At 47.9% G+C, this 14,274-nt stretch overlaps 1 protein-coding gene across 1 annotated transcript in view; it reads right to left on the reverse strand.

The window, feature by feature from the left end:
• The window catches only part of Enoph (enolase-phosphatase E1), a 260,291-nt gene that overhangs the window by 234,942 nt on the left and 11,075 nt on the right, over positions 1-14,274 (reverse strand). The gene's annotated exons all lie outside the window — the stretch shown is intronic.

The raw sequence follows: 14,274 nt of genomic DNA on the forward strand, positions 1-14,274 counted from the left end.
GTGGCAGGCAATGCATTCAGGGTTGTATATTCAGTTCATTTTAAAAACGTCTCTTCAGGCGTGTGGGCATCGGCATGCGTGCTATTTCTAACATGCTTTATGAGTGCCTCAATAAGATTCCTGTATGTCATATGATGATCTCTATCTGGGTTTAAAAGACTGATACATCATGCTATTTGGTCTTGTAGGCAGCACAGTGAGATCTATCTGCTGCCTGCCAGTCTGGTAAAGAGTTCTATGGGTCAGGTAGGAATATATATCAGTCTTAGAAGGACCCGTACAACCTATACATATTCCTAAGAGACTTGTAGAAATTTCTATCAGTTTTTTTTTTGCTAGGGTACTGATGTTAGGTTTTTAACTAGTGATGGCACTCCGGAGAGACATTAGTGGAGACATTGCCCCACTGAGCACGTGCAGCAGTTAAGCCCAGTGGGGGGGGGGGGGGGGGGGGGATGTGGACTGGGCGCCGGCTTGCAGTTGCAGGACTGGGCGCCGGCTTGCAGCAAGGATGACGTGGCATTGCGGCGGCGCCCTCTCCCCTCACGCAACACCTGGCACGCTAGGGCGACGGCAGATGTACCCTTTCACCCGCTCTGCTCCGTAGAGGCACGCTCGCAATGTGGTCACAACCAATGGGATTTGAGCTTCCATTTCGCTGAGACAACAGACGCTGGCTTTTTTACTCAGTGGGCCATTTGTTTAGTCTGTTTGAACAGAAACGGACCTGCCAGAGTTTGGTTGTTTCACGACAAAACACACAGTCATCAACAGAAAGTTTAGTTTTCTACGTTAAGTTCTTTGCGAGATCTAAAATGAGAAAAATCAAGGGCCTAAACACTCAGCATTGTGGCATGCCAGAAGTGACAAAAGACAGATTTGTGAATTGGAGTTGTTAACATACAAATTGTGTTTAGTCATGAAGAAAGCATTCAGTGAATTTGAGTAATTGCATGTGGATCAATATTAAGTTAGCTTATTCAGGAGAAGGAGGCAGTGGCACAAAGTAGCAGAATTTAAAATGCTAAAAGCATCCATTCAACGCAAGAACTAAGTTCAATGGAGGAGATCAAGTTAGTGAACATGACAATATAGTTGTGTTTTTCATGAGAGACAAGGTCTTATGGCAACCATGTTGACATTTGTTGTAGAAGTTTTGTGACACAATTTAGGATTATTATGGAGATTGAAATAAATGATGTTACAGGGAGGCTTGGCGATTGAGGCCAGCAATTGTTCCGCCCAAGTGTCTCTCATAATATTACTGCGGTAGATCACCGCGTGCATTCTGTTCTAGAAGCTGAAAAGGTAATGCTAATCTGTGTAATGCATCTGTCAAATGCCGACAACAGTATGATGCTGATGCGGTGACAACGATGGCATGATCGACGATGGGATGACAATTCTAGAGTCATCACGATTGAGGCATAACGACTTTGGGATGATGAGTGCATGCATGGCAATGACTGCGTATCTACTACACAGTGTGAAGGCGGCAGCATCCGCCGGCGTGATATTACAACTAATTTGAAATGACAATGCAATGATGACGACAGATTGAAGACTGTGAATGGTGAACAATGATGCATCCATTTGGCAACTAAAGAAAAACGTATGAGCACAGCTAAGCATGTCTTATCTGAGTTGTGATTGCGAAAGCATTAATGCCCAATTGAACGCCGCTGAGCAGTCCTTCGAGTGTTACGCTGCAAGTGATGCACCCTAGAGCTACATTGGGCCCGAGCTAGCAAGCAGCAGCAGCCTGCGGTGCCAACACCGCATGCCACCGACGTGCTGCATGACCAGAGACCAGGAAACAGCAGTGGCCACCAAGGCCGGCAGGCACGCGCAGCAGCTAAGCCCAATGGAGGGGCGAGATACGGACCGGGCGGCGGTTTGCGAGAGCAAGGATGACGTGGCATCGCGGCGACACCCTCTCCCCACATGCAACACCTGGTGCACTATAGCGACAGCAGGTGTACCCTTTCACCCGCTCTGTTTCATAGAGGCGCGCTCGTGACGTGGTCGCAGCCAATGGGATTTGAGGTGCTGTTTCGCTGAGACGACAGACGCCGGCTTTTTTGCTCAATGGGCCATATGATGCTTTTGCATAAATAATCACTACAGAATAATGACGATGTGGTTATGTTGAGCTCGCGTTCACGCTTCATCTGCACGGACCGCCCTACCTGTGTACTTTTGGTACTGGGGCCAATTCTGTACCATGCAATACACTCAGCCATGGAGCACCCGCAACGATCACGCGATAGGCAAAAAACGCTGTGCTTTAAACATGCACCCATAGAGTGCCCCAATATTGCAACCAGCTGATCCGCGCATAGTGAAGCGTCCGCATGGCCGCGTTTGCCACGTGGCCGTGCTATGCGAGTGTGTGGCTGATATATTGAGTAATCGAAAGACTGGTTCCGAATGCATTTACTAACCAATTTGAGTCCGCGGCACTTTTATGTGCTGCTTTGAATAACTGCGTGTGGTACCGTGGTTCCCACAGTTGCCCAATGCATGTGGCGCGTACTTTAGCAGCAGCGCTCGGCGTGTTTTGACTAAAGCAATTTCTTTTAAATTCTGCTCGCCACTCATGGCAGCTGTAGCTGCTTATAGTTATACAGTACTTTGGTTATAAAGTACAGTAAGTCTAGTTAATAAATTTTATTGGGTGTGAGGTTTTATTTTGTTAAATCGAGAATTTCGTCAAATTGAAACCACTTGACTAGATCACGCAACATGCCATAAAATTGATGCAAGAGCCAAAAATGTCGTTTTTGCCTACGTTCACACTTATTGTAGCAGTTGAGCATGTACTCTGCCTTAACGGAAGAAACGATTAAACATTCTTAAAAGCTATATGTCAGTGATGCTAAAATCACCAGAACTCAATTAGACCTACTATACCCACATTTTTCTTTTTAATTATGGCAAATCAGACAAGATATTAGTTGATTCTAGGTTTTCAGTGCTCATGAATGTGACAGTGAAAGTATTGAATGTCATGTAGTGTAATGCAACGAAAACAAGGACACAAGAAAAAGCAAAACACAGACATAATTAGGCGCTTGTGTCTGTGTTTCATTTCTTCTTGTGTTCGTGTTTTTGCTGCGCTACACTACATGCCGTTCCATGATGATCAACGAACAAGCCCACATTGCCACCCCCGTGTAGAGAACAGGAAATTTCGTTATACAGACCTTGATATAACAAAGTAGGTAAAATCGGCAATTCGCTTCGTTATATAGAAATTTCCTTGTATTGAAATTCGATCTGTTATGCAAATGAGTACAGTCGTCGATCGATTTTTGTTGCACGGAAAGGGGCCATGCAATTTCCCGAATTATTGGGCAATAAAAAAAAGCAAGTTTGAATGAGAAAACATTTTATTTTGACGAATTTAGGAGTCAGCGATGAATGATACGGTTTCATGCCACGTTGATATCTCACGACCGGCTTTAGTAATAAAGCCGGTCGTGCGATATCTTCACATCAGCGGTACGAACTAAGTGACGCCATGCTTTCGCGTGCACTCCGCCCCCAAAGCGTCGCCCGGTCGCACTGCGACGACGCTATCATGAAAAGCGCCGGCAGCTGGGAGCGAATGCTTCGTCTGCTTCTCGTTCCAACGGGTCATCAAAACTCGAGATTGCGCAACCTTCAATACTAAACGTGCCGGAAAACAGCTTACATGATGCCACCCCGTCTTGGCATGCCCGCTCTTTCCACACGCAGCAGATTACCTCTAGAGCAGGGTGCGCGGCTGCGTATGCGCTCAGCCGCGTTTACAGCCACGCGCAGTCATGGCCGAGACGCGCGCCAACTTACCCCCCCCCACTCCGCCCCCTCGCGCGCGCTTGACCGCGTTACCGCGAGCTCGCTTTCCTTCCCCACTTTGCCATTGCTCGCGTGGGGAAGCCGCACTTATGAAGCCACCATCTTTCTTGTCTCACCCTCGCACACTTTCACTCGCACCTAAGGCACAAGTGCGCGGGGCGCGATAGGATCTGATCGCACTTGGACTTAATTTATACGGAACATGATGCGGCTCCAAGCTGTTGTTCTTGTCGCGCTGCACGCAGTTTGAGAGGTGCGTTTGCAAGCAGCCGCTTGTAATTCAGTCATTTGACTACCTGCGTCCGCGGAAGTTACCATTGATTGTCTCAATTGGCACTCCTCTGCGGCAGAAGCGATATTTCTTTATATTGAAATTGCACACAAACACACTTCTTTATATTGATGCTCTAAATGCATGGTGTTCTATGGAGAAGAGGTTATGAAAAGTTAAATACTTCGTTATATCGAGAATTTCGTTATACTGAGGTTTAACTGTATAGAGATTTGAATTTATATACCTTGTTGTGCAGCTCCTTGGGTCATGGTTTCTATGACTATGACTCATATGACTATGACTCATGTGACTCTGTATCTGTTGCGCAGAAAATCTCTCTCGTCCCGTTTCCCTACCGTTCTCATTTTGGAGGAGGCCCCCTCTTGATGCTATCCTTGTTCCACTCTTGGCCCACATCATTTCATAATCGAGGCATGTAAGGCCACAGTTCCTTATGCTATGCAGCTCTGACATCATGCGTACCATACAGAATTGTACATGAGCCTGAGCCCATGCATAACCATTCTTCTGATCAAATGTTAATTTTTAGACTGACGTCCTTTCCTCTTGAATGACAGTTATCTCTGCTGTATTGTTGCTGCTCTCTCATGTATGTTTACCAATAAATTATCTTAGTCAATTTCTTCTTGAACATTGAGTCCAATCTTTGCCAACTTAAGTGTGTGTTGAATGTTAATTTTTTAAGACCTGTCTTCACAATCTGCCTCCACCTCATCCATTTTAGCATCCTCAATTCAGTCACTTCTCCATCCTGACTTCTAGGTGACCTTATTAAAATTGTTTAGGTTCCATACAGTATTGCTGGTCATGCATTGTCTTATAAGTTTATTAGACAGTGAAAATCTTCAACTTGACTGGAACCTGTGTAACATAAATATTATAATGCATCTTTTCAGTTTTTCCAAGCTATGTCAATTCTGCTGATTCTGTGGGCAGTCCAAATTTTCCATGTTGGTGTTTTCAGTTATCATTGAACCAAGGTATTCTCTATGGCTTACCCTCAAGGCTTCCCTTTCATCTACTCTGAGAAATTGGCATGCGGCTACCAGATGTGGGCAGCTTGCCTCACAACACATGCACATGCTCAGCTACTTTCGCCAACCTTTGTGCTAGATGTCAATCAGCATGAGTGAAGCAGTGAGAATGGGGAATTATGAAATTAAGGCAGAGGTTCGAGCATTAAGGGAAGTCATACTTATGAGGTGAGTACATGTGAAGAAAAGCATTCAGAAATGTTGGGAGTTTGCAGTTTCCTGTTTATTGGTCTATTAAACTCTCCCTAGCTATTTCAGTTATTTCATCATGTGTTGGAATTTTTAGTTGCAATATGTTTTTCTTAAGTGCTGCCACACTTACTACTAGAAGTTTGAGAACCTATATTTCTTATTCACTTGGTTCATTCATACCTACAAGCAGCAGTCTTTTCACTTTACATCAGTCATTGAATGCAATGCCCAGATATGTTCTCAGTCTACTTCAGTGGGAGTCACTAACACAGTGAATGATCATGAAGCATGTGTGTTCTTAGAAAGTGCCTTCATGTGATGCAGCTATAAGTTAAGGTAGGGGATGCTTTGGAAAGCATGTTATGTGGCTTACATGAGAATTATTTTATGCCAGAAAGCACACAAATATTCGTGTTTATTTCTGGTGTTCTTCTTCCTTAATTACCTTCTTGATTCAGCGCATATATATGAAGCAAGAGATCCTGGCTTGTTCTTTCTTTACATTAGCAAATTACATTAATCATATAATAGCACACTTTACATAATTGAGCACACTAAAAGTCACTTGGCGAGCAAAACATGTACTTGTCTTTTTGAATATCCCAGCTTAATGTTTTAGTGTGTGCAGTTTGGACGTGATTCTTCAGAAGCACTACATCTGCTTCAAGTATATGAGGTATAATTACTTTTGCTTAAAAATAATCCTAATCTTCCTTGATAGCTGTCCTTTTTTTACTAGACAATATAAGCATGGTGCTGAATTCCAAGATAAATATGCCTGCTGTAACTGTATGCATCAGTGTTTGACTATTCGTTACCTACTATTCCTATTAGAAAAATGTATTTGCCAACCTCCAATTATTTGCATTGAAGTAGTGAAGAGTTTGACAGCAGCCTGTCTGGTTTTGTGAAAAGAGGCACGGTAAGTAGTTTAAAATTAGATGCCAACCATAAAAATGAAAAATAAGAACTGGTTCAACTGGAGCTTTGTTCACAATCTTTGTGAACAAGGCTTTCAAGTGCGAGCCGAAACATCTATCTTGTATGCCCGATCTTCATTTGCTTATTATTATTATTTGAATTCATCTAGCCCTAAAGAGGTGGCAATTTATTTCGAATACTACTCTTTGCATTTTGTTTCCATTGCTGAGTTTTTTTTTTTTTAAAGTTACTTCATGCACCACACAAGTACAACTCAAACATTTTCATTCTTTCAAGGACGTCACAACTAGTGGAAGGTATTCCGCACACTAACATAATTATTTTGAGATTTCCAGTAAATATGTAGTCCTCATAAAAAGTATCTAAATAATTTTGGCCTAAGCGGTTATACATTAACTATGTAGGCTTCATCAACTTCTGATATCACTTGGTCTTGGCAAACTTGTGAGCTGACAAGTTTGAGCATGCAGTCACTTCCCTCCATATTTGTTTCGATGAAGGCTTGCCCTTTGGTGCTACTCTGGATCCACCCCCGTTTCCTGTGATTACCACTACGGGCTTCAAGGCACACACCCTCAGGAAAACTTTTCATGCACAAACCTGGCTCTTTCACACTTTTACTAAGACAGACATTGAAAGCAAGGATGGCATAGCAGGCATGTTGGTTACAGAAGTACTTTATTAAATAGCTTTGTAAGTATTCACCTAGTGGACATGTCCATATTGTCACGTGGTGGTGACGTTGAAGAAAGAACACAGTAGCAATACTGTGAACAAGAAAACTAACTTTTATTGGGCGAACCTGTGCCCACAAAACAGGCTACACTTATAGCGCAACGATAGCGGCGAACACGTTCGGCGATCGTCGAAAATCTGCCCAGCGGGTCAAGCGCGTCGGCTTTTATACAGCAGTCGTCGAATGTTCCAGACTAATCGCTGGGACCCGCGCGTATTCCACAATGTTCTACGCCATTCGCGTCAGGCGATGAAATCAGATAACATAAGGTTCGGCGACAACAGACAGCCGGGTAGAATCATCGATAACTTTCCAGAAACGTCGGATACATGCAGGCGCGTCCGTCGCTGTGCGATTACAGTTGTTAAGCGGCGAAACGTGGTCGCCCGATAAAGATAAGTACACGTGTCATTACCCCCCTCTTAAAAAGCATCGCCCCGATGCTGCTAACAAACGAAAGTAACAAAGAAAAGCACTCGTAGCAAAGAAAACAACAAACTAAGGAAGTTCATCAGCGTCCGTAAAATGGTTTAAGGCGCACCACGTGGACCACTTCAGATCGTGCGCGGCGCCGCTGTGAGTGCGAAATGCCGTCTGGCACGACCTCATAGTCTAGTGCGCCAATACGTCGGATGACCTTGTAGGGTCCGAAATAGCGTCGCAGCAGCTTCTCACTGAGTCCTCGCCGGCGTATCGGGGTCCATACCCAAACACGGTCGCCTGGCTGGTACTCGACGAAGCGTCGTCGGAGGTTGTAGTGTCGGCTGTCGGTACGCTGCTGGGTCTTGATCCGTAGGCGGGCGAGCTGTCGGGCTTCTTCGGCGCGCTGGAGATAGGTAGCGACGTCAAGATTCTCCTCGTCAGTGACGTGCGGCAGCATGGCGTCGAGCGTCGTCGTCGGGTTCCTGCCGTAAACCAACTTGAATGGCGTGATCTGTGTTGTTTCTTGCACCGCCGTGTTGTAGGCGAAGGTGACATACGGCAGGACCGCGTCCCACGTCTTGTGCTCGACGTCGACGTACATCGCTAGCATGTCGGCGAGGGTCTTATTCAGCCGCTCCGTAAGACCATTCGTCTGCGGATGGTAGGCCGTTGTCCTCCTGTGCCTTGTCTGACTGTAGTTCAGAATGGCTTGAGTGAGCTCCGCTGTAAAGGCCGTTCCTCTGTCGGTGATGAGGACTTCTGGAGCACCATGTCGCAACAGGATGTTCTCGACAAAGAATTTCGCCACTTCGGCTGCGCTACCTTTCGGCAGTGCTTTAGTTTCAGCGAAGCGGGTGAGGTAGTCTGTCGCCACGACGATCCACTTATTTCCGGTTGTTGACGTCGGAAAGGGTCCCAGCAAGTCCATCCCGATCTGCTGGAATGGTCGGCAAGGAGGCTCGATTGGCTGTAGTAATCCGGCTGGCCTTCTCGGCGGTGTCTTGCGTCGCTGACAGTCTCGGCATGTTCTGACATAACGGGCGACGTCGGTGGTCAGGCGCGGCCAATAATACTTTTCTTGTATCCTCGATAGTGTCCGGGAAAAACCGAGGTGTCCAGCGGTCGGATCGTCATGTAGGGCGTGCAATACTTCTGGACGAAGTCCTGACGGGACAACAAGAAGGTAGTTGGCGCGGACTGGTGAAAAGTTCTTCTTCACGAGGAGATTGTTTTGAAGCGTGAAGGAAGATAATCCGCGCTTAAATGCCCTGGGGACAACGTCGGTGTGCCCTTCCAAATATTCCACCAGGCCTTTTAGCTCCGGGTCTGCCCGTTGCTGTTCAGCGAAGTCTTCCGCGCTTATCATGCCAAGGAAGGCGTCATCTTCGTCATCTTGCGGCGGCGGGTCAATGGGGGCGCGTGATAGGCAATCGGCATCGGAGTGTTTTCGTCCTGACTTGTAGGTTACAGTGATGTCGTATTCTTGTAGTCTGAGGCTCCACCGTGCCAGTCGTCCTGAAGGATCCTTTATACTCGCTAGCCAACACAACGCGTGATGGTCACTGACGACTTTGAATGGCCTGCCATAAAGATAAGGGCGAAATTTAGCTGTAGCCCAAACGATGGCGAGGCATTCCTTTTCGGTTGTAGAATAGTTGCCTTCCGCTTTTGACAGCGACCGGCTAGCGTAAGCTATCACCTGTTCGACTCCGTTTCTCCTCTGGACTAGAACGGCACCGAGGCCTAGGCTACTGGCGTCAGTATGGATTTCTGTATCGGCGTACTCGTCGAAGTGCGCAAGTACCGGCGGCGACTGCATGCGTCGTTTGAGTTCTTCAAATGCGTCGGCCTGCGGAGTTTCCCACTTGAACTCAACATCACATTTAGTTAGACGTGTCAACGGCTCGGCGATGCGTGAAAAGTCCTTGACAAAGCGCCTGTAGTAGGCACACATGCCAAGGAATCTACGCACTGCCTTCTTGTCGGTGGGCTGCGGGAACTTTGCGATGGCAGCTGTTTTCTGGGGGTCGGGGCGTACTCCGGATTTACTGATGACGTGGCCTAGGAACAGAAGCTCGTCGTAAGCGAAGCGGCATTTTTCTGGCTTCAGAGTGAGCCCTGATGACTTGATGGCCTCTAGTACTGTGGCAAGCCGCCTAAGGTGATCGTCGAAATTTCCGGCGAATACAACGACGTCATCCAAGTAAACGAGACAGGTCTGCCATTTCAATCCCGCTAAAACCGTGTCCATCACGCGCTGGAACGTTGCAGGCGCCGAGCACAGTCCAAATGGCATAACCTTGAACTCGTAGAGGCCGTCTGGGGTGATGAAGGCGGTCTTTTCGCGATCTCTTTCGTCGACTTCTATTTGCCAATAGCCAGACTTGAGGTCCATCGAGGAGAAGTACTTAGCGTTGCAGAGCCGATCCAATGCGTCGTCTATCCGTGGAAGGGGGTATACGTCCTTCTTCGTGATCTTGTTCAGACGACGATAATCGACGCAGAAACGTAGGGTTCCGTCCTTTTTCTTCACCAGGACAACAGGGGATGCCCATGGGCTTTTCGACGGCTGGATGATGTCGTCGCGCAGCATTTCGTCGACTTGTTCTCTTATAGCTTCGCGTTCTCGCGGCGAAACTCGGTAAGGGCTTTGGCGGAGTGGTCGAGCGTACTCCTCGGTGATTATGCGATGCTTGGCGACTGGTGTTTGTCGAATCCTCGATGTCGTCGAAAAGCAGCTTTTGTATCGTCGGAGCAGACTTCTGAGCTGCTGTTGCTTAATCACTGGGAGACTTGGATTAATGTCGTAGTCTGGTTCGGGAACCATGGTCGTCGGGGTAGATGCGGCGGAATCCGAGAGGACAAACGCATTACTTGTTTCCAGAATTTCCTCGATGTACGCGATCGTCGTGCCCTTGTTGAGGTGCTTGAACTCCTGGCTGAAGTTTGTCAGCAACACTTCAGTTTTCCCTCCATGCAGTCGAGCGATCCCTCTTGCGACGCAAATTTCACGGTCTAGCAGCAGACGTTGGTCGCCTTCGATGACGCCTTCTACGTCAGCGGGTATTTCGGTGCCGACCGAAATAACAATGCTGGAGCGGGGCGGGATGCTCACTTGGTCTTCGAGCACATTCAAGGCGTGGTGACTACGAGGGCTCTCCGGCGGTATCGCTTTATCTTCCGACAGCGTTATTGACTTCGACTTCAGGTTGATGATTGCGCCGTGTTGGTCCAGGAAGTCCATACCGAGAATGACGTCTCGTGAACACTGTTGGAGGATAACGAAGGTGACAGGGTAAGTTCGGTCGTGAATGGTAATTCTTGCCGTGCACATTCCTGTCGGCGTAATCAGGTGTCCTCCAGCGGTCCGAATTTGAGGGCCTTCCCATGCAGTCTTAACCTTTTTCATCTGGACGGCGATGTGTCCACTCATGACTGAGTAATCGGCGCCTGTGTCGATTAAGGCGGTGACTGCGTGGCCGTCTAGAAGCACGTCGAGGTCGGTGGTTCTTTGTCTTGCGTTGCAGTTGGGTCTTGGCGTCGGATCACGGCTGCGTCGTGTTGAATTGAAGCTAGTACGTCGCGTCGTGAAGTCGTCTTTCGTCGGTGCAGTCTTGGCTTCCTGACTTCCTCGGGACGGCGGCGCGTCGTCATTATGTCGTCGAGATGGTTTCTTCGGCGCTTTCGTCGGCGGCGGAGGATCTTCGTCAGTTCGACGAACAGCAACCGCACCTCCATCGGTTGCTGCTTTTAGTTTTCCGGATATGGGCTCGCTGACCGGCCCCGGGCTGGGCCACTGTATGGTCGGCGCTGCGGCGACAGGTAGCGGCCTGGTGATGGCGAACGCGACGGTCGTCGAGAGCTCCATTGAGTAGCGGCGAGGTAGTCGGCGATGTCACGTGGGCGCTCTCCAAGCTGTGGACGCGGCGCGTTAACGGCGAAACCTCGCAGTCCCATCTCTCGGTATGGGCATCGTCGGTAGACGTGACCTGCCTCTCCGCAGTGGTAGCAGAGCGGGCGGTGGTCAGGAGCGCGCCAAACGTCAGTCTTCCTCGGGTAGCTGCGCTGGGCGACGGGTGGGCGTGCTGGCGGCGGCGGTGGTGGTCGACGGAATTGCGGCGTTACGGGGCCCTGGCGCGGTAGTGGAAAGGGACCTTGACGGCGGGCGACGGCGGCGTAGCTCATCGCTTGCGGCTGAGGCTGCGGTGGTTCTGGTTGCACCTCAGGAACTCCAAGCGATCGGTGCACCTCTTCTTTTACGATGTCGGCGATCGAAGCCACTTGAGGCTGCGACGAAGGCAAGACCTTGCGCAGTTCTTCGCGCACAATGGCCCTGATGGTCTCGCGCAGATCGTCCGTGGCCAGTGATTGAATTCCTGCGTAGGGGGTAGAGCTTGTACGGCGGTTGAATTGCCGGTTCCGCATTTCGAGTGTCTTCTCGATGTTCGTCGCCTCACGAAGAAACTCTTCGACGGTCTTCGGTGGGCTTCTTACCATCCCGGCGAAAAGTTCCTCCTTCACACCACGCATGAGTAGGCGAACTTTCTTTTCCTCGGCCATATCCGGGTCGGCGTGGCGGAACAGACGGGTCATTTCTTCCGTAAAGATGGCAACGTTCTCGTTTGGTAGCTGCACTCGGGCGTCCAGCATAGCTTCGGCCCTTTCCTTGCGCACGACACTTGTAAAGGTGCACAGGAACCCGCTACGGAACAGGTCCCACGTAGTCAAGGTCGACTCCCTGTTCTCAAACCACGTTCTGGCGGCGTCTTCTAAGGCGAAGTAGACATGCCGCAGCTTGTCGTCGGAGTCCCAGTTGTTGAATGTCGCGATTCGCTCGTAGGTCTCCAGCCAAGATTCCGGGTCTTCAGTCGCTGCTCCATGGAAGGTCGGTGGGTCCCGGGGTTGTTGTAGGATAACGGGGGACGCTGGGGCAGCCATTGAGGTTGTCTTGACCACGATCTTCTTTGTCGCCTCAGGTAGAAGTCCGTGCTCTGGGGGCAGGCCTTGCAGTCTGCGGCTAGCACGCTGGTCTTGGGCGGTGTCGGTTTTGTCCTCGGGCTTCGGGCTTGGATCGCGGCTTTGCGGGGGCGTTCGGTACATGAACGCACAAGCACCTCCACCAGATGTCACGTGGTGGTGACGTTGAAGAAAGAACACAGTAGCAATACTGTGAACAAGAAAACTAACTTTTATTGGGCGAACCTGTGCCCACAAAACAGGCTACACTTATAGCGCAACGATAGCGGCGAACACGTTCGGCGATCGTCGAAAATCTGCCCAGCGGGTCAAGCGCGTCGGCTTTTATACAGCAGTCGTCGAATGTTCCAGACTAATCGCTGGGACCCGCGCGTATTCCACAATGTTCTACGCCATTCGCGTCAGGCGATGAAATCAGATAACATAAGGTTCGGCGACAACAGACAGCCGGGTAGAATCATCGATAACTTTCCAGAAACGTCGGATACATGCAGGCGCGTCCGTCGCTGTGCGATTACAGTTGTTAAGCGGCGAAACGTGGTCGCCCGATAAAGATAAGTACACGTGTCAATATCCTCTTCTGCTGAAGTGCAAAGTAGCTGGGGGAGCATGTCTCCTTCTCATGCATACGCCAGCCCAGCCAATCAGAACTTCAGGAGCGGATGAAATGGACATTTCCACTAGGTGGACACAGAATACATCCCCTGTTCTCTGTCCTATCTTTCCACCCTTCTCCATGTATTTTACTCAGTAAACTACTGGTTCAGCATGTTGGTCACCTTAATCAATCTTCCAGTAGCTCAGCACTTAAAAGGTATACAATTCAAATAAGGCACTGTAAACCCAAGCAGTTAGGCTGGCGATTGCTGCTGTTATGCACCATACAGGCTGAAGCAATGGCTTCACCGTAGCTTTCTAAGTTAACTTTACTGAACTTTGAATTTAGAGAAAACAGAATATAAAAACAGACTAGCATTTTTTTTATGTGCTTCACCACTCTGCTTTCTTGTGTTACTAAAATAAGTATATTGAGCCTAAATGAAGTAAAAAGACAAGGAAATTGTGTTACTAATTTCATTTCACTGTCTTTTTAAAAGTATAGCAAGATTTTTTAATTGCATTACGAGTTGTTACTTATGTTTCGATCTTAATGTTCATTTCTCATGCTCCAAATAGGGCTACAACTGTTCCCTCATCCACAGCTATCAAGGCCTTATGGCAACTTTGGAAGCTCTATGAACTGAGTAAATGCTATGCATTGCATAATTTCTTAATACATTTCCATGGCTGCCTTTAACCTCTATAGTTCCTCATTAAAGCCAGCATCTCTCTTGTGGCCACCTTTAAAGACTTTGTAGTAATGTGTGCCTAACAAAAAAGATGGGTGCTTTGTAGTGCTAGTATGCTCTAAGTAAATCGTTTTATGCAAAAATTGCCGACATAATTGTCTGACAAATACTGCATCATGTTTGCTATTTTGCCTTCTGTTTCAATTTCACTGCATCTATACATTTTACCAGTGCATGAGTAGGGTTCAAGGCTGTTCTTTAAAATGCTCATGAGCACTTATCATGATCAGTTCCCCATATAAGTGGTTTTGCTGAAGAGAATACAGGAATATGAGCAAAATTGACATGGAACCAACATATAGATAACGTCTGCATAACTGCCTATCAAAAGTTATATTTTCTTAGAAAAAAAAACTGGAACGTGCATCGCGTAATGTAAAACTTATTGCATACACCGCCTTCATTAGGATGATACTAGAATATTCAGCGTCGTTTGGAGTCCCCATCAAGTGACGCTTAAGAGGAAGTTGGAAAGAGTCTGGC

The sequence above is a fragment of the Dermacentor andersoni genome, chromosome 7, assembly GCF_023375885.2.
Source record: "Dermacentor andersoni chromosome 7, qqDerAnde1_hic_scaffold, whole genome shotgun sequence".
NCBI lineage: Eukaryota > Metazoa > Arthropoda > Arachnida > Ixodida > Ixodidae > Dermacentor > Dermacentor andersoni.